The following is a 6,675-nucleotide window of genomic DNA, read 5'->3' on the forward strand; positions in this document are numbered from 1 at the left end:
AGGGGAAATAAAGGAGAGTGGTGGCCACATGTTGACAGGAGACACAGCTTCACAAAATGAATAAAAGAAACCCTCGCCTGGAAATGGAATTTTTCCAAGACGTGCATGGGAGTTCTTCTAGAGTAGTAGCTTCCTCAGCTGGAGAAATGTGTCCTGGAGACAGAATGGTAAGTTGTAAGTTTTGCTTTTCTAATGAACATGCTGAAGCTGTTTGTCATTAAGTCGAGGAAGGACTGTGCAATCGAAATTCAGAGGAGTGAAGAGGCTGGTGAGACCCATCACGAACCCATCACATTATCCTAGCAGACGGGAATCTCTCTGTTTGAACTAAGCTTCAAATAACATTCCCTTCTTGTATTAGTCCATTTTGTGTTGCCATAAAGAATACCTGAGACTGGGTGATTTATAAAGAAAAGCGAAATTTATTGCTTACAGTTTCTGAGGCTGGGAAGTCCAAAGTCCATCTGATGGTGGCGACAGTGACCCAGGGGTCTCACATTGCAAGATGGTGGAAGCAGAGAGAGCAGAGCGAAAGACAGACAGACTCTCCTCTTCTTTTAAAGCCCTCAGAACCATGCCCCTGACCACCATTTTTAATCCATTCACTACTACATAGTCCTACAATCCAATCACCTCTTCAAGGCTCCACCTTCCAATTATCATAATAGGATTTTCCACCCTCTTAACAGTCACAGTGGGGGCTAAGTTCCTAATACATAAAACTTGGGGCACACAATTCAAACTTCAGTGAGTTTTGGGGAGACATAATTCAATCCACTACACTTCTAATATGGGGTATAACCAGAAGTGTTATTAAAAACTTAACAACCCCTATGGCATGAGCATTGACCAATCAGAACGCAAGCTAGCTGTAAACAACGCATCTGACAGCAAATGGCTAGTAAGTAGTAAGCACGTATGGGGCAGAATATTGGCCTAAGCTATCCCAGGCCTAAATTAAACTTTTTTGTGGGGTAGAAATTGTAAAGGTACAAGTGAGTTCAGAGACATGTAATCATGTCCCACGATCACCTGCCAACTCTCTGGCTCCCCATTGTCTCAGGTGAGGTCACTTCATCTTTGCAAGCCCAGAGCAAGCCCTCATTCCAGCTCTATATCTCCTGAAATCTGTGCTATAGAAAACAGAGTTCTCCTAAGTCACTGCAAGACTCAAAATCCTATCTGTTTCCTGAGTAGGAGAATGGAAAATGCACTCATTGTTTTGCAGAGTTATAGCAGAAAATGAGACTGGATCACCACGAAGTCTCACACATTACACACCCACTTGACTTTGCCAACCATCCTGGGGCATGGGTCAAGGAGATTGTTATTTTAACCTTTTGATGAAGAAATGGAGGCTCCACTTAAGTAGTTTGCCAAAAGGCCCACAACTAATTAGGGGGTGTGCCAGGATTTAAACTCAAGCCTGTTTGGTCTAAGTTCAGGTGCATCCTGTGCTTTTCTTGCTTCTCAAGACCTGTGATGACCTATATTGTTCTGTACTCAGGTTGGCTTTCTTTTTATATCATAATCTGAAACCTTTGCATTAAAAATAATCCTATTCTACCTTTCTTTTGTCAAAATTATTTACATGTTTTTCATAAGTGTAGGGAAAGTGAAGGAAAATTGTCAGGGCCCCTCTGGTGTTCAGAATCTTGCTGATCATTTGATGTAAATATGCACATGCACCCAGGTGTTCCTTGGTTGTCTAATTGCACATGTGCACCCAGGTGTCCTGGGTTAAGGACTTAAGTATAAAGGATGAGTGGCTCTGATCCACAGCGCCCCCANTCTTTTAAAGCCCTCAGAACCATGCCCCTGACCACCATTTTTAATCCATTCACTACTACATAGTCCTACAATCCAATCACCTCTTCAAGGCTCCACCTTCCAATTATCATAATAGGATTTTCCACCCTCTTAACAGTCACAGTGGGGGCTAAGTTCCTAATACATAAAACTTGGGGCACACAATTCAAACTTCAGTGAGTTTTGGGGAGACATAATTCAATCCACTACACTTCTAATATGGGGTATAACCAGAAGTGTTATTAAAAACTTAACAACCCCTATGGCATGAGCATTGACCAATCAGAACGCAAGCTAGCTGTAAACAACGCATCTGACAGCAAATGGCTAGTAAGTAGTAAGCACGTATGGGGCAGAATATTGGCCTAAGCTATCCCAGGCCTAAATTAAACTTTTTTGTGGGGTAGAAATTGTAAAGGTACAAGTGAGTTCAGAGACATGTAATCATGTCCCACGATCACCTGCCAACTCTCTGGCTCCCCATTGTCTCAGGTGAGGTCACTTCATCTTTGCAAGCCCAGAGCAAGCCCTCATTCCAGCTCTATATCTCCTGAAATCTGTGCTATAGAAAACAGAGTTCTCCTAAGTCACTGCAAGACTCAAAATCCTATCTGTTTCCTGAGTAGGAGAATGGAAAATGCACGAGACATGTAATCATGTTCCACGATCACCTGCCAACTCTCTGGCCCCCCATTGTCTCAGGTGAGGTCACTTCATCTTTGCAAGCTCAGAGCAAGCCCTCATTCCAGCTCTATATCTCCTGAAATCTGTGCTATAGAAAACAGAGTTGTCCTAAGTCACTGCAAGACTCAAAATCCTATCTGTTTCCTGAGTAGGAGAATGGAAAATGCACTCATTGTTTTGCAGAGTTATAGCAGAAAATGAGACTGGATCACCACGAAGTCTCACACATTACACACCCACTTGACTTTGCCAACCATCCTGGGGCATGGGTCAAGGAGATTGTTATTTTAACCTTTTGATGAAGAAATGGAGGCTCCACTTAAGTAGTTTGCCAAAAGGCCCACAACTAATTAGGGGGTGTGCCAGGATTTAAACTCAAGCCTGTTTGGTCTAAGTTCAGGTGCATCCTGTGCTTTTCTTGCTTCTCAAGACCTGTGATGACCTATATTGTTCTGTACTCAGGTTGGCTTTCTTTTTATATCATAATCTGAAACCTTTGCATTAAAAATAATCCTATTCTACCTTTCTTTTGTCAAAATTATTTACATGTTTTTCATAAGTGTAGGGAAAGTGAAGGAAAATTGTCAGGGCCCCTCTGGTGTTCAGAATCTTGCTGATCATTTGATGTAAATATGCACATGCACCCAGGTGTTCCTTGGTTGTCTAATTGCACATGTGCACCCAGGTGTCCTGGGTTAAGGACTTAAGTATAAAGGATGAGTGGCTCTGATCTACAGGGTCCCACCTCTCACCGGATGCCCCCAGGGGGGCCACAGGGAGGCTGCTACTGCTGCTGGAGGCTGTTGCTGCCAGTGCCCTCAGGCTAGGGCCCCTGGGGCCCTCCAGGAGGCCACTGCCGCTGCTGCTGGAGGCTGCTGTAAGCTGCTGCTGAGGAAGCTGAGGACTGAGCTCGTGTCATCTGCCAGTGGTTTCCAGGATCTTTCCCAATTAACTAGCATGGACCTGCCTGTGAGTGGTCTGGTGACCTAGCCTGGCATGTGAAGGGTCTGGTGACTCAGTCTGTACAATGGGTTTGAAGGGTCTGAGCCCTAGCCCTGACAATACAAATGGAAACTTAGTATAACTAAAATAATGTTTTGGCTTTAGTTATGAAATGCCTAGCCATACAATTAGCATAGCTATTGCCTCAACCCAACAGCTAGCATAGTCATGTAGCTTTACAGTAGAGTTTGCCTCCATTAAGGTCTTTACTCCCCTGTAAATGTTTTAAAGTAGTACTTCTCAGGGCTGGCCCATGGCTCACTTGGGAGAGTGTGATGCTGACAACACCAGATCAAGGGTTAAGATCCCCTTACTGGTCATCTTCAAAAAAAAAAAAAGGCAGTACTTCTCAAACTTTATTATGCTTAAAAGTCACCTGGGCATCTTTCTTAAACTCATGTACCTGGGCCCTAACTCCAGACATTCCCATTCAGTAGCTCAGGTCCCAGGCCTGAGAATTGGCATTTCTAATAAGCTCCAAGGTGATTTTGGTGCTACCATTCAGAGACCCCACTTTTAGACAACAGCACAGCTTCAGTCAATATTTTAAAAGAACACTTTTATGTTTTAGTGAGGGGGCTTAGTGTGCACAGATTAAGGAGCCAGAATTCCTGGGTTTGAATATGTATGCCATCATTATGCTCAAGCTGTGAGATCCTGGGGAAGTTAACCCTTCTATGCCTCAGTTGCCTAATCTGTGAAATGGGAATAATGATATTACCTACCCCATAAGGTAATTATGAAGATTAAATGATTTAACAGTGCCAGGCACAGTATCTGCATATGAGTTTGCTGTTACTATTGCTAGGTCTTGCTCAATTCATAGTTACACTTTATGGTGGAAACACCAACAAGAATTCACACAGATATCAAACGTTGTTCTTTGATGTAGGTGTTACTCCAGGTTTAATCGCCGTCAAACATGTTCTTATGCGTGTGTGACTCGCTGTGTGTAAGTGTCCTAGGCTGTCAGCTAGCCTGATCACACAGGGCCTTATACAAGTGGACTTCATATAGTTCATGGAAGGATTCATATTATCTTTTCATTCTATTTTTTCACAAAGTTTTTGATGTAACCGTGCATATAGTTCTAAGAGCTTGGACTTGACAGTGATGAAAAGCCATCAAAATAGTTTTAAGCTGGGGAATACAATCAGCATTGCATTTTATCTTATTTTAGTTTTGGCAGCTGGCCCAAACTGCCATGGGGATCCGAACCCATGACCCTGATGTTATATGGCTGCACTCCAACCAACTGAGCTATCCAGCCAGTCCCAGAATTGCATTTTATTTTACTTTATTATTACTTTTTTTTAAAAGATGACCAGTAAGGGGGTCTTAACCCTTGACTTGGTGTGGTCAGCACCATACTCTCCGAAGTGAGTTAACCAGCCATCCCTATATAGGGATCCGAACCCGTGGCCTTGGTATTATTGGCACCACACTCTCCCAAGAGAGCCATGGGCCAGCCCCTCCAGAATTGCATTTTAGAAATGTCCGTTGCTGCAATGTGGAGGCTAGTTTGGAAGAAGGTGAGGTGAGAGACAGAAACCTGTTTGAATAGGCTATTGCAATAGTTCTAGAGAGAAACGATGAGTTGAACTAAGGCAGTATGCCAACACATCAAGCAGGAATCCCATGGCTCAGGTGGTGGAAAGAGTGTGTGCCATGGCTCAGAAAGGGAATACAATACCAGAATAAAACTTCTTAGCTTATGCCTCTTCTCTACAAGTACATCGAAGCCCTGTGAGGCCAGGACTGAGCCTAACTCGTATATAGTCCCAGCCCTCGCTCCTAGCAGGTCCTTGATAAATACCTGGTGAGTGAGTGGGTGAAGGAGAATACCTTCTGCGGACTACAAGCTGTGTGATCTGACCCCTGCCTCTCCCTCTGACCTTGTCATACTCCACTCTTATTGTTCTTGTCACAATCACCTTCCTTCAAGCCTTTGAAAATGTTAAACTGTGACTTCTAGTCCAGAGATTGGCATACTACTGCCTTTGGGCCAAATCCATCCTGCCAACTGTTTTTCTGAATAAAGTTTTATTGGAATACAGCCATACCCATTTGGCTACTTTAGTTCTCCAACAGCAGAGTAGAGTAATTGTGACAGAGACTACATGGCCTGTGAAGCCTAAAATATTTACTATTTGGCCCTTTACAGAGAATGTTTTCCAAATCTTGCTTTAGACCTTTGAACTTGCTGTGACCTCTGATTTAAAACTCTATCCTCAACACAGTTACAATGATTAAAACAGTATGGTACTGGCAAAAAGGCAGACATACAGACCAATGGAATAGAGTAGAAAGCCCTGAAATAAACCTTCACATATATGGTCAAATGATTTTCTACAAGGGTTCCAAGACCACTCAAGGGGGAAAGGACGATCTTTTCAACAAATTGTGCTGGGAAAACTGGGTATCCAAATGCAAAAGAATAAAGTTAGACCTTTACCTTGTACCATATGCCAAAATTATCAAAGACCCAAACATAGAGCTAAAATGGTAGAAACTCTTACAAGGAAACGTAAAGGAAAAGCTTCATGACATTGGATTTGGCAGTGTTTTCTTGGTTATGACACCAAAAGCACAGGCAACAAAAGAAAAACTAGATAAATTGAGCTTCATCAAAATTAAAAAGTTTTGGGCCGGCCCGTGGCTCACTTGGGAGAGTGTGGTGCTGATAACACCAAGGCCCCGGGTTCGGATCCCATATAGGGATGGCTGGTTCGCTCACTGGCTGAGCGTGGTGCTGACTCCACCAAGTCAAGGGTTTAGATCCCCTTACTGGTCATCTTTAAAAAAAAAAAAAAAAATTAAAAAGTTTTATGCATCAAAGAACACTTTCAAGAGAATTAAAAGTCCACAGAATAGGAGAAAATATTTGCAAATCATATATTTGACAAAGGGTTAATATCCAAAATACATAAAGAACTTCTATAGCTCAACAGCAAAAAAACAATTCGATTAAAAAATGGGCAAAGGACTTGAATAGACATTTCTTCAAAGAAGATGTATAAGTGGCCCATAAGTACACAAAAAGATGCTCAATGTCACTAGCCATTAGAGAAATGCAAATCAAAACTACAATGAGCAGGGCCAGCCCGTAGCTCACTTGGGAGAGTGCGGTGCTGATAACACCAAGGCTATGGGTTTGGATCCTATATAGGTATGGCAGGT

The sequence above is a fragment of the Galeopterus variegatus genome, unplaced genomic scaffold (assembly GCF_000696425.1).
Source record: "Galeopterus variegatus unplaced genomic scaffold, G_variegatus-3.0.2 Scaffold1019, whole genome shotgun sequence".
Classification (NCBI taxonomy): domain Eukaryota; kingdom Metazoa; phylum Chordata; class Mammalia; order Dermoptera; family Cynocephalidae; genus Galeopterus; species Galeopterus variegatus.